This window comes from Lactuca sativa, chromosome 4 (genome assembly GCF_002870075.4).
Source record: "Lactuca sativa cultivar Salinas chromosome 4, Lsat_Salinas_v11, whole genome shotgun sequence".
NCBI lineage: Eukaryota > Viridiplantae > Streptophyta > Magnoliopsida > Asterales > Asteraceae > Lactuca > Lactuca sativa.
In genome coordinates, this window is record NC_056626.2 from 312,475,715 (window position 1) to 312,490,745 (window position 15,031).

The following is a 15,031-nucleotide window of genomic DNA, read 5'->3' on the forward strand; positions in this document are numbered from 1 at the left end:
TCACGAGGATCTAGAAAGACCAAATAACTCTTTTATAGATTAATCTCTTTTCATATAAGATATTTTTCAACCAACCAGACTCGAATGTATCTGGATATGGTTTCAAGCTAAGTGATAATTTCTACCCTACCCCTCTACGCATAATACCGCACAATCAATCGTAAATCAAGTACAAGCATCAAATATTCATGTAATCATAAGTGTAGATTATAGTATGCATTCAATAGGAATACTTATCAAATTAGCTATCATGTATCTAACATTTCATATGATGCATTATAGTTGGAAATAATCATATCAAGTACCAAGATAGGCATATTAACCAAATTTCTAAAGCATACAATTAACATCGAAGGCTAAATAGTAGCATATCTCATAGAGCACATATTGGCATCATCAACAATAGACAACATCCTAATTTCAACTATGTACACTGTTTATGAAAAATATATTGGCTCACCTTAGCATTCGGTAATTCCATTACTATATCACTTCAACTTGTAAGCTTTATGCATTGTCGAGAGACCTATATATATTATACTATCTTAGAAAACATATTAGTCATATCTTTAATTTTAAGAGGTATAAGTTACAAAACTTTTCGTATAGATCAATTATGCATAAATAATTCATTAATACTTGTCAAAAGTTTGAAGATTTGAATTAAGGAAGGTTATTAAAAAATTCAGTTTGGAGCAAAATGAAAATTTTAAAATATTAAATTCATTTATATATATTAATTTGCATTTCTTAATCTAAACATCAATATTAATTAATTTACATCAATAGTACAAACATCCAATATAAATATAAGGTATAAACATAAATATTATATTTAAAAGTGGCAGTTTTATTAAATAATAACTAATAATAAAATTCAATAGTTATTTCTCCATAAGAAACTATTAGCCAAAAGAGTTATTTATCGCAACCGCTTTGCACGGACACACATTTGGTGTGTGTGTGTGTGTATACTAGGTGTGAAACACGTGTACTACACGGGTTGATTAAAAAAAACTATATATGAAGATATAAACGTTAAATATTTTTTTTACAAAAAACATTAAATATCAAAGTATAAACATTAAGTATTTTTTAAAATAAATTTTCAAAATATATATACAAACAAAATGATGAATAACTAAATAATTCAATTTATATTAATAAAATAAACTACAATATATATATATATATATATATATATATATACTATATAAGGTTTTTTTAGTTTGTCAACAAAAAACAACAAAGTTTGATTATTTTTTATATATAGACCATTTTGCCTAAAATGACAATGAACTTTAAAAGAAACATATCAATTTTGAATTATATATATTGAAGGAAACATATTAAAATTTGAAAATATAAGAAAACAAATTAATGACACATTAATTACTTTCTATAACCTAAAAATTAGATAGTTAATTAAGAAAATCAAAAATTACCACAAAATGACAAGTGCAAATTAATTTCTAAAAATTAACCACAAAATTACATGTGTCCAAATACATAAGAAATTGACAAGTGGCAAAAAGTTCTTTATTTATTAAAAAGGATATATATATATATATATATATATATATATATAGAGAGAGAGAGAGAGAGAGAGAGGTTAAACTGAGAAAATCGAAAAAGTTGAGAACATGGGAATGAAGCTGAGTCATCTAAACTTTTAGGGGGTGTTTGATACAGGAAAATAAAAGCAGAGAAAACGAATTCCTTTTCTCTTGTTGGGTTAATAAAAAAAATAAGGAATTGAGAAATAAACCAATTCATTTTCCATCAAAATAATTCTCTATTTTTTAAAAGAAAAAGGAGGAGAAAAGAAAGATGTGCGTGGGTCAAGAATCACAAAAAAAGCGGATAATTCATATAGCCCCCAGTTAATCCCCAATACATGTAATTTCTGAATTTTTTCCAAATGATGGCTACTAGATTTCATGCAGTCGACCCTCGTAAGTGATCAATTTCCATTCTCGTTTGCCCTACATACGCCGTACTTGACTTTGTGTTGTTCGATTCACGGTTTCACGCTTCTGTGTAGCAACTTCTTGGTCGATTTTGGTAGCATCGATCCTCTTCCAGTTGAAGATATGACTTCACGTTCATTTCTGATTCTTCTTTCTCGGTCGATTCTATGATAATTTGCTATGAATTCTGTATTTGAATTCCAATTCAAGAATATGTTAATTTTGCTATGAATTGCTTCTTTGTACATGTTTGAATTTTGCTATGTTGAAATCGATTCTTGGTGTTTGAATCATGTAGATAAGTGTTCAATGATGATTAATTACTATTTGTTCCTTGTTTGTGCTTGAGTTGTATGGAAAAAAAAAAACATTTTTTTACAATATCAGTTTTTTAAGATTTTTTTTTCTAATTTGAACAGCCATAAAATCTTCATACATGCCCGGAATGAGGCAATTTTTTCTTCAGATTATAGTCATCTGTATTGTCTACATTTTAGCATAAAAAACAACTTGAGTGGTTAAGTTTTTGTTTAAGTTATACAACCCCGAAACATGGGTTGTTAGGATTGTTGTATAGTATTTCAACACTTTTTATAAATTCTATCCAACTTTGAACCATCATAAAATCTTCATTCATGCTCGGAATGAGGTGATTTTTTTTTTTCAAATTGTCGTCCTCTATATTTTCTACGTCTTAGCATAAAAAAACAGCTTAATTGGTTAAGTTTTGGTTAGGTTATACAACCCTAAACATTGGTTTTTAGGATTGTTGTATAATATTTCAACACTTTTTATAAATTTTGTCCAACTTTGAACCATCATAAAAGCTTCATACATGCTCGAAATGAGGTGATTTTTTTTTAATTGTAGTCCTCTGTATTGTCTATGTTTTAGCATAAAAAAAATCTTAATTGGTTAAGTTTTGGTTAAGTTAATCAACCCTAAACATGGGTTGTTAGGATTGTTGTATAATATTTTGTATTCATATGGTGTGATAATATTATGTTTAATGGTTGAATTACTATTTGAAACATCTATTATGTAAAAAAATGTAGGCATGGCAGGGCGAAACAAACACACATGGACTAGTGAAGAGGATGCAAAGTTGATTGAAGCATTGTTAGAGTTACACGTATCCAAAAAGTATGGTGGTGTCGACAACTGATTCAAACCCAGTTATTTGAAGGCGATGCAACAATTACTAAATGTAAGTCTTTCTAACTCGGGTTTGAAAGCAGAGCCTCATATTAAACCGAGGATGAAGACATGGAAAAACCATTTCAGCAGCATGCACGACATGGAATATGGAACAAACACGAGTGGATTCGGTTGGGATACAGATAAATGGTGTGTTACCGTCAATGCTGGAGTTTGGGATGAGTACATAAAGGTAATATAATGATTATGTTTGTAGTATTTTTAGCATCATTAAAACATATTGTAATTGAATAGTAACAAATTAATTTTGTGTCATTCTTGTAGAGTCATAAAGGTGTTGCATGTTTTCGCGATAAACCATTTCCCAAATTCGATAACCTGTGTAAAATCTTCGGTAAGGATGGAGCTACTAATAATGGAGCTACTGATCTTGGAGAAGATGTGATTAAAGAGACATAAAGAAACTCACATTTTGATATGGAAGGGTTGGAAGTTATTATTGAAGAGACACAACAAACTGCTTGTGTCAATAGTAAACGCAAAAGGCCTCTAACTGATGACACCGAAAGCTCTTATAAGGAAGCAGCAAAAGAAATGAAAGACATTTTCAAGGAGGTTGGTGAGAAACTTAATGTACAATATATGAAGACAAGAAAATAAGGAAGCATGTGATATGATAGATAAAGTTATTGAAGAATACAACGCATGACAAATATTAATGTCAAACAACAAATTAAGATGATTAACATATTTAGCAAAAATCAATTTTGTGCCCGATCGTTTTTTAAGATGACGGAAGAAGAATTTTTTTTACATGGCAGTGATTGCGGATAACTCAGTATCATGATTAGGATATTTAAGTTATGTTTTTTTTAGTTTTTACGAGTACTGAAATTGACGCTTTGCACATACTCTATTAGACATAGTTAAGTTTTTTTAGTTGTTAGGAATATTTAATTTTACTTTTGCATATCCTATATTGGACATAGTTTTTGAATGGTATGATTTTCATATTTCTTTAAAATCTATTTGTAAGTTATTCATTTATGTTAGAAATATGGTTTTCAATACAAGATGTATATAAAATAATATTAATTAAATAGAAAATAATTTATTTGGTAACAATTAATATTAAAATGAAAAATTAAAACATAAAAGATGTATATTTTGACTAATTAAGATGTAGATCATAATGCGTTTTTATAAAAAAAAATTTGTTTGAAAATGAATAAACAAGATAAAAAAAACTCATTTCCATTTCATTGGGTAATACAACCAAACAAAAAAAATGATTATCATAAACATTTCTCTAGTGACTTGAGTTCTACCAAACTGGAGAGTCAATTCTATCTCTCTAGCTTAATTCTTTATTTCTGAATTTCCGTTCTCTACTGTAATTCCATTTTTCTGTATCAAATGCTAATATCAATGTGTCATTTTTGTAAACTATGAAACTAACAAACTATATTTGTAATTATTAAATTGACATAAAGGGTAGTCATGGAATTTCAATTCTTTGTATATATATATATATATATATATATATATATATATATATATATATATATATATATATATATATATATATATATATATATATATATTAAAGCACATGGATAGTTTTAACAGTAACTTTTTCCAATTCATAGTTTTGACACTTTACTTTTATTTCTTTACATTTTTACCTTAATATTTTTCAATTCATATTTTTGCCACTTTTAACTTTTTTCACTTCATACTTTTGACACTATACTTTTATTTCTTTACACTTTTGCCTTAATCTTTTCCAATTCATACTTTTACCACTTTAGTTTTATTTCTTATTCATTTTACTTTTAGTTTTTTACATTTTTGCCTTAACCTTTTTTAATTCATACTTTTGCCACTTTTAATTTTTTCCAATTCATACTTTTGCCACTATACTTTTATTTCCCTATACTTTTGCCTTAACCTTTTTCAATTCATACTTTTACCACTTTAGTTTTATTTCTTTACATTTTTGCCTTAACAGAAACCTTTTTCAATTCATATTTTTGCCACTTTATTTTTATTTTTGTACACTTTTGGTACAAAATTTTCACTTTTACATATTTACACTCTTGGCACTAACGTTTGATGATTTTTTACACTAACGCCACTGAACTTTGACAAATATCACTTTTGTGCCAATATTTCTTAGAAAACTTTAAATTATTTCCAACCAATTTTTTTAGGAAACTTTAAATTATTTCCAACCAATTTTTTAGAAAACTTTAAATTATTTACAACCCATGCGGAGCATGGGCTCTTTCCTAGTTTCCATTAAATTAGCTTCTCTCTAATTAAATATATATTGAATGCAGCCATAAACACACGTCACCATTTTTTAGAGTACCAACCCACCCTACTGCCTTCATCTTCACCAAGCCGCCCATCATGCACCTGTTATCATCTTCATCATCCACACTCACCACCGCCATAGTCGCAACCCCTGTTCTGTTCGATCTGCATCATCCAAACAACCTTAATGTGTAATTTATGAATTGAAAAATGAAGTCGTTCATGGAGTTTCAGCTGAGAGAGAAAATAAAATTGTTCAAGGCTTTGAATCACATTTACTGATGTCGCCTATTTCAAAAGGTAACAAAAACAATGTTGGGCTCAATTTTTAATTTTGATAGGTTAAGTTTACGAAAAGTCCCATGAACCATATCATTTGTATTGTATTTTTTAATTTTATTGACCAAAATTATTATTGGAACTTAATGGATCTTTTACATCTTTACCTAGAATAAAGTATTTCATAATTAGTTGGTATGTGTTTTTCTTGTTATTCACTTCGACTTTGATATGCTAGAATAAAGTATTATTTTAGTAACTTTATCAACAAAATCACACAGATATAGACAAGAGAAGTTGTCTTATCACTCTTACCATATTAGAAAATACATCTTTAGCTAGTGAGAGGAGTGGGAAGATAACATTGCCTTGTCATTTTCAAAGCCCTTATCAGCAAATAAGAAACATTTGTTTGACGGATGTGTGTTTTTGTTGTGTTCAGACAAAGCACACGTTGAAGAAAAATTGGTGCACCTTGGAAAAATGAAGTGATGACATGAAGTTGTTTATATACAGTTGAACACATGTTTTCCCTGAGTCATACAATGAAAAATAAGTTAGCTGGTCTCTCTCTCTCTCTCTCTCTCTCTCTCTCTCTCTCTCTCTCTCTCTCTCTCTCTCTCTCTCTCTCTCTCTCTCTCTCTCTCTCTCTCTCTCTATATATATATATATATATATATATATATATATATATATATATATATATATATATAGAAAAGTTCAATAGAGAACCATAATTATGGGTTCTTCAAGGAACCAAAATTTTTTTTCAATTTTTAGAGCTTATTCTTTATCGAAAAAAAATATTTAAATTCATATATTAACATTGTGAATGTGAAAAATATCTTTCGGATTCACTGTTTGAATCCGGATTCACGTTGTGAATTTTCGAAGATTCACATTGTGAATTTGACGTAAAAAAAAATCGAATTTTATATCATTGGAAAAATGATAAAAAGTTATGAATTTCTGTATTTTTAGTTTTTTTTTTTTTATTAAAAAAAAAAGTAAATTACACAAATGGTCCCTATGGTTTAAGGTAAATTGCACGTTTGGTCCCTAACTTATTTTTTTAACTCAGAAGGTCCCTACTGTTTGTTTTTGTTACACGCTTGGTCCCTGTCTTACCTAAAAAAAACTATTTTGCCCTTAATTTTTAAAATATTTAACTAAATACACCCCAACCCCAACCTCCATCATCTTACCTTACCTATCCTATCATTTTTTCCTATTTAAATAATCGTTTTTTTAGGTAAAATAGGGACCAATCGCGTAACAAAAACAAAAAGTAGGGACTAAGCGCGTAACAAAAACAAACAGTAGGGACTTTACGAGTTGAAAAAATAAGTTAGGGGACCAAGCGCGCAAATTACCCCAAACCATAGGGACAATTCATGTAATTTACTCAAAAAATAAGTTCTAAAAGTTGAAAAAAAGATTGATTCCTTGGTTAATTATGGTTCTCTATTGAACCTCACCCTATATATATATATATATATATATATATATATATATATATATATATATATATATATATATATATATATATATATATATATATATTCATTCTACCAATTATTGTATAAATATGTAACTCAATTTTGGCCGATTATTTTAAAAACTTACATAGTGGTATGAAAGTAATTAACATTAAAATTAAATTATTAATATTAAATCATCTTTGTAGTCACCACAATCTTCAACCTCCCCATCACTATTGACACCAGACGCACAAAAGTCTTCCAAAATGGAGAAGAAAACCATAGTCGCTCTCATTCTTTCTAGTCTTGATCGCAACCTCCTTTTATCTTGATATCCTTCTCATCGTATGGAAGGTTGATTGTAGAAGTCGATTAATTAGGGTCGAGGTGTCCATTCATGGTCAAGATGATAGCGAAGAGCAATTTATTTTTCTGATTCGTGCCCTACCTCCTTAATCTCGAGCACGTGTGTGTGTGTGTGTTTTGTTGGAACACGACAAACCTTTTTTCCCATTCTTCTCGATTTATAGGTGGTAGGTTGATTCGCATGCTTTTGCCCTTTTTTTATACATATAAGATATCTTGTAAGTTTGTATTGGGTTCTATTTTATTATTAATTCACATTTATACTTCCATTCATCTCGATGATTCAAATGTCATTGTAATAATCGCTTTCCCGCCTCCTGTAATTCATTATTCGTGAACAGTGTGTGCATAGAAATGAGTATACGTTCCTTGATTATCCCCAACTGTTCAATATTAAATCTCAAATTCATTACCTTACATAAAACTAAATGCCTTTCGCTTCAAGATATGTCGATGTCTTACTTACAGTCTCTTCCTTCTCCTTCTGTTAGTATGAAGCTACACTCCTTCTGTTAGTATGAAGCTACAGATCAGTTTTTTCTTAGCCCTTTTTAGAGGTAATTGCTGAATTAGTAGATATTTACTCGTCTATGTAAGAATTAAGAAACGAACTTTTAGAATACATATGAGTTTTGTGGTTTTTTGAATGGCAACTTCGTTTTCGTGTTTCATTTCTAGCTTGCTTTTATCAAACAGGTTTTCGTGTTTCATTTCTAGCTTGCTTTTATCAAACAGGCATCGTTGGTTCTGTGGTTGTACATGCAACCAGTTGCTATGGTCTTTACAATTCTAGCCACATTCATGATTTTGTATCCTCCTCAAGTAACTGCAATTTGGAATTAAATTATGTATTAGTTGGTGGCAAAAAAGTTTGTTTTTTTAACATATTATACAGAGTAACTGGTTTGGACACCCTATTGAGTATGATGGAGTGGTAGTTTCCTTTTGTAATAATATTCTTTCAAGAATTATTTTATTTTTGATTGATCTAACGGCTAGTATTTAGTTACACGGTTACACAATAGATGTTATTTACAATTGAACCTACCCCTATATAGGATCATATGTAAACCTACAGATATTGTGTTATTGTATTACTTAATTTCAACCAATCACTTTAAAACCTTAGATAAGGGTGTTATGGTAATTTAACATAATAATTAATTAACTATATTTTAGTTGATCAACTAATTTAGGTAACTATTAATTTGAAACCCCTTTAATTGTCGAAACACACCCACAATATGTATATATCTCTTTCTCTGAGTTAATCCTATCATTTCCATCCTCCATCAAACTAGCACGTTCATCACTTCTGCTCCACTGGTGCCGTCAAAGTATACTCCACTGCCTCTGTCGCATTTATCCACCGCCATCGTCTTCATCCCACAAAAAAAATCACCATGTCATCACCAGGTTCATAATCATCGACGAAACCTTATGAAATTTCCATCTCCTTTCGATCTGTCTCTCTATGTCTCTCTAAGCTCAGACATTTCCAAAAATTTATTTCTTATTTATGAGTTTTTGTATTTCTTATTCTTTTGTGATGACGAAGGAATTAAGATTCCGTCAAATTGATCCATAGTCTCTGATGGCGTCAGCGACTCAATTGCAATTAAATCTCTATTAATCGTAATAGGTAAATGTGATTCAATTCTTTATGCAAAAGGTTTATTTTCATGCCAATTGTAAATGTGAGTGATGTAATGATTAGTAATTAATTTAAAATACTTGTGTAAATTGATATTTTTTACTGATCCTTGTTATATGATTTAATCTAAAGTTTTTATTATTATATTTAGTTGAGTCATCACCACCAGACCATATCATACTCTTTTATTTTATGAATTTTGATTTAACAATTTCAAACTTTATAGTTTATGTAAATTTATAGTTTATTGTGAAATTAAACGTTAATCTTTGTGTTTTTGTTCTGATTATGATACTAGAAATGATATTCAACAAAAAATATTAAATCTTATAATATAAATATTCTTACAGATTAAGAGGAAATGATTCGTTCTTGATTTCATTTTTTCAATTTCTTTGAGATTACAAGTAAAGGAAGAAATAAAACGGCATACCCACAACATCTTTAAAATTGACTGCATTCAAGTGTATTCTCATAAGAATGACAGATACTTTTTTTTTAAATTACAATTTTTTTCTTGTAATTCTTTCATTATTAGGAGAATTTTATGTTTTATGTTTCTATTTTACATTTATTTTCAAAAAAAAACAGATTGACAATTATAATTTTTTACATTCTTAATAGATGGAAATCCAATTCTTTATAGAATTATGTTGATTCTTATTTTTAATTTAAATTGTATTTTTTTTATGACATAGCTAATTCTAGAATAATGTTTATTTTGGTGTAACTTTTAGTCCAAAACAATGGTTTCATCATTATTTCTTATGTAATTCTTTCAAGAATATAACTTACTTTTCTTGTAATTCTGTCAAAAAATGAAGCTTAATTTCATAAGAATGGTTTTAGATTTTAGTAGATTGTTCTTACTTTTTTTTTGTAGATTTTATTTATTTCCGGTTGATATTCCGTTAGGAAAGTCTCGTTCCAAAAAAAATTCATACTTTTTCAAGATTGAAAATGAATTCTGTCAAGAATATGTTTTTTTTTTCAAAAATAGTTATCTTAGAATGTTTATGCTTTTTGCAAAAAAAATCAATTCCTAAATATAGTAAAAAAAATCCATCAAATAATTATTCAAATAATAGTAAAAAAACTCATCCCATAATTAGTGCACATTCTATAAATTATTAAACATAAAATGTCTACAATACCCTTTTATATGGTGTATGTTATTCCATCTTAATAACATACACCATATGATCATGATCATCCATTCTTTTCATCTAATGGTCGAAATCAAGTTACACAATAACACACCATTTGCTAGTTAAAAAGATCCTATCCATATATATGTTGGATTAGTGTCTAAGGCTGTAACTATATTTGGTAAATACTTGACCCGGTTGTGCATGGTCCTTTTGGGTTGCCTTCACCATAGCAACTTGACAGGATGATTTGTTAAAAGAGAAGAAATATTATTGTTAATATGTTATGAGAGTAATATATTAAAGGCATAATAATTTTATTTGATTGATATAAGTCATAAATTAATTGAGAATTAATTTGGTGACTTAAAGAGATTAATAAAGGGGCATAAACTGTCAAATGTGTGATAGTTGTGTTTTGGGCTATGTATCCTTATGGATATAAGGGTGGACGGATTTTAGGGTTGGGAGACCATAAAATCGTCCAAGCCTAATATCTAGGAGGATCTTTGGATTACTTAGGGCCTAAGTTATTCAATTAGGGTTAAAGGTGAAACCCTAGTAGCTCATAGTATAAATAGATCCCTTGGGTGAGGGAAATCGGCATTCATGCAAGGCAAGAAACCCTAGAGCCGATTTCTCACCCTCCTCTCTCTCTCTCAATATCATCCTCTTGCTACTTGGTGTTTGTAAGCCATTAGAGGAGTGACAATTGTGACTCTAAGCTCCAAGAACAAGAAGTTTCAAGCAAGCAACTTAAGGTATTATTCTAGATTTGTTTTATATATGATATGATTCAATTGTTTACTCTAGATCTAGAATTGTAAGCCTTGGATACAATGCATGTTCAATTAGAGAAACCTAGATCCAAGCATTAGGGTTTGCATGTGCACATAGGAAATTTCTTATGGCTCAAACCCATAAGTAGTATCAGAGCTTTGATTGATTTCTATTGAATTGATGCATTGGTTGATTGCTTGTTGCTTGAAAAATTCGATTTTTATGATTCTGTCTGATGAAATCGGCGAGTTCCACTGTGGACTCGGCGAGTAGCTCCAACTCGGCGAGTCCATAGTGGAACTCGGCGAGTTCGAGCGTCAGTTGGAGGTAGTTTCGGGATTTCTTGCTGTTTTACTTGAGGATACTTGCCTTAACTGTTTTGGGTCATTAAAATCTGATTTTAATCATATACATGAGTATATTCTTGACCAAATAAAAGATAATTACCAATTAGTTGAATAATAATTTCCTTATATGATAATAATTGATTATTTGAATTGAATTGGTGAATTGTCTTGCAAGTAACATTGAATAAGATCAAATTGAGATAGTCTAATTAGTTGATTTATATGATTTTCTATTTGATCCTTATGTTTTAAAAAGATTAAAACTTTTCCTCAAGTTTTGAAATTTAAGTTTTGTGATTAAAAGTTTAATTTGAATAATTTAAATTTCAAACCCTAGAATTTTACAAGTTTAGAATTCACCACTATACTAATATATTATTACAAGCTTAATATATATATATATATATATATATATATATATATATATATATATATATATATATATATGATTTAAAAATGCTAGTCTTAGTGTTAGTAGGTCTCATTCACGAAGTCAGTCTATAAGGTGGGTATAAGGTTGCTGCCTATAAAATGGCACTTAATGGGTGTACACTCACACCCACCGCTTACTTGACTGGTGGAGGGTAGTTAGTCGAACGGGCAGGATAGGGCAAACATCTCCTCATTAATAAGTATAATGAATCTATATAAAGTAACTAAATGTATTTCATAAAATTCCCAATCTTAGTTACTTTAGGAAAGTGAATTGATGCAATCCCATGAAATTACACTTTGCACCCTTGTTAAGAAGTTAGTGGAGCGTGTGTGGTTAACCGGCACACTAATTGGTTCTAAGCAAAGGTGGAAAAGGGTGATTCATTGTTTGTCATAGTTCCATGGAGCGTGTGTGGTTTACCGGCACATCGAATAGGTGACTGTAACAATGAAGGCACCATGTAGATTTGCATGGTTATACACACCCGCTTTGTGATCCTCGGCATCCCAGTCACAAACTAGAGGGGCATATCGAGATTTAAACATGCCACTGAAAAGTTCAATGAATCTCAAAGAAATCTAGGAATTCTCAATACATTTAAAACTTAAATCTTATGTTTTTCTTGGTGAAGAATTAGTGAATCGTCATTCACTTACCTCCAAATTATTTTCATGTTGGATTACGGCAACCCTTTTCTAATGTGTAAATAATGTTGTTGGGTCCTAGCCCTAATTTTCTATTTTGGGTGTTAATTAGGGACTTAACTATAATCAAACTTTGCTCCTTTCTATTTGTAGATGTCTAACGCGAACAATGCTGCTGCTAGCTCATTCACGCTAATGAGCCTTTGTCAAAAAGTGACTTTTGATGGATCGAACTTTAGCGAATGGATAAGATACATTCGCACGATCGCGCGTTGCGAGGACAAAGAGTATGTTCTCGATGAGAAGCTCGAGAAGATCAACCCATAAATTACTACTCCCGAAGAAATGGCTGTCTTTGAGGCCCATGAGCGTGATGCAACGAAAGTTCATTGCATCATGCTAGCCATAATGAACTCCGAATTCCAAAAGTCCTATGAGGACATGTATCCTTATGAGATGCATCTAGACTTAATGGAGAGATATCACCAAAGAGCGAGGCAAGAGCGCTATGAAATCATAAAGAATATGATCACTGCTAAAATGGGAAGTGGAGAGTCTCTAACCGTGCACTTGCAAAAGATGCAAAGGTATGTTGATCATCTTCGCAAGTTGAATGTCAACTTTGGGGAGGATTTGGCTATCGACATTGTTCTTCACTCCTTTCCCTCATGCTAAAACCAATTTAGGATGACCTACCACATGAACAAGGAAGAGGTCACCCTAAGCAAACTCCAAGGACTCCTAAGGACTGATGAGAGCAACCTCAAGGACAAGTCTATTGCACTAACTCCCAATCCACCCGTTGCTCCTGTTTTGGCTATTGGGCAGGGAAGGGGCAAGAAGAGGAAGGCTTCTTCAAAGAACCACCGCAAGGGAAAGTCCCAAGATGGTTCCTCTTCTAGTGGGACCAAGGTTGACCCTGCTAAGCCCAACCCAAACCCAAAGGAGGAAGAGTGCCACCATTGCCATAAAATAGGGCGTTAGAAGAGAAGCTGCCCGAAATATATGCAAGCCATCAAGGATGGAAAGATCAAGCCATCTTTCGCAGGTATTTACACAATTAAATCTAATGATTCATCTCATGCTATTTCTTGGGTTCTTGATACAGGGTGTGGTTACCACATTTGTTCTGATTTGCAGGGACTAGGAAGAAATAGGGATGTGGAGCTTGGAAGAATAAATCTAATCATGGGGAACAGAAGATCGTCGCCTGTTACCAAGATTGGAGTGTATTCTTTAGTGCTTAGTAATGGATTGAATTTAGATTTAAATAATTGTTGCTACTCACCAGATATGGCAAGAAACATCATTTCTTTTCATGGTTTATTTATACAAGGATTTAGATATTCGTTTAATAATGAGAATGGTTCGATTTATGCTTATCTAAATGGTGTTTTATATTTTGAAGCAATGCTTTGTAATGGAATTTATGAAACTGTTATGGTTGTAGATAACCTAGGAAATGATGTGTTGTTTATGAATTCTTCCAATAGTATGGATAGAGCATCCTTGTGGCATTGTCGTCTTGGACATGTCAACAAGAAGCGCATAGCCCAACACGTGTGAATCTTGTTTACTTGGAAAGATGAACAAGTCACCCTTCACTGGCACTTGTGAGAGGGGTGAGGGTTTATTGGATCTCAAACACACCGACATGTGTGGGCCCTTTAGATCCACCACAAAGGATGGGAACCGCTTCTACGTGACTTTCACCGATGATTATAGTAGATATGGGTATATTTACTTAATCAAGCACAAGTCAGAAATGTTTGAAAAGTTCAAAGAGTTCAAACATGAAGTGGAGAATCAATTGGGCAGGAAAATCAAGATGCTTCGATCCGATCGAGGAGGAGAGTACCTAAGTCTTGAATTCCACGACTATCTCAAGGAATGCGGAATAGTTTAGCAATTGACGCCACCTAGGACACCATAGTTGAATGGTGTGGCAGAAAGGCGTAATCGAACCTTGCTAGACATGGTTCGTTCAATGATGAGTCATGTTTCACTACCTATCTCTTTCTGGGGGTATGCCTTAGAGACTGCCGCCCATATCCTTAACCGAGTCCCTACAAAGAAGGTTGCCAAAACACCTCATGAGATGTGGACAAGGAAAGCTCCCTCATTGGCACATATCAATGTTTGGGGCTGTGAAGTTTTCGTAAGACGAGAAACTCACGACAAGCTCGAACCTCATAGTGAGCAGTGTATTTTCATCGGCTACCCGCAGAAATCCTTTGGATATCTCTTCTATAGACCGAGTGACAATGTTGTCTTCGTTACGAGGAGAGGGGTTTTTCGAGAACGAGAACTCATAAGCCAAGGAGACAGTGGGAGGCAAATCGATCTTGAAGAGATTCAAGAGTCGAGCGATGAAGGAACCTCTAACGCTGGCGCTCAACCCAAGGATTAAACTCTGGTTGAACCGATTGACGATTCCTTACCTCTTAGA

At 31.5% G+C, this 15,031-nt stretch overlaps 1 pseudogene; it reads left to right on the forward strand.

The window, feature by feature from the left end:
• Positions 1 to 1,924: 1,924 nt before the first annotated feature.
• On the forward strand, positions 1,925 to 3,788 carry LOC111880985 (uncharacterized; annotated as a pseudogene).
• Positions 3,789 to 15,031: the final 11,243 nt, after the last annotated feature.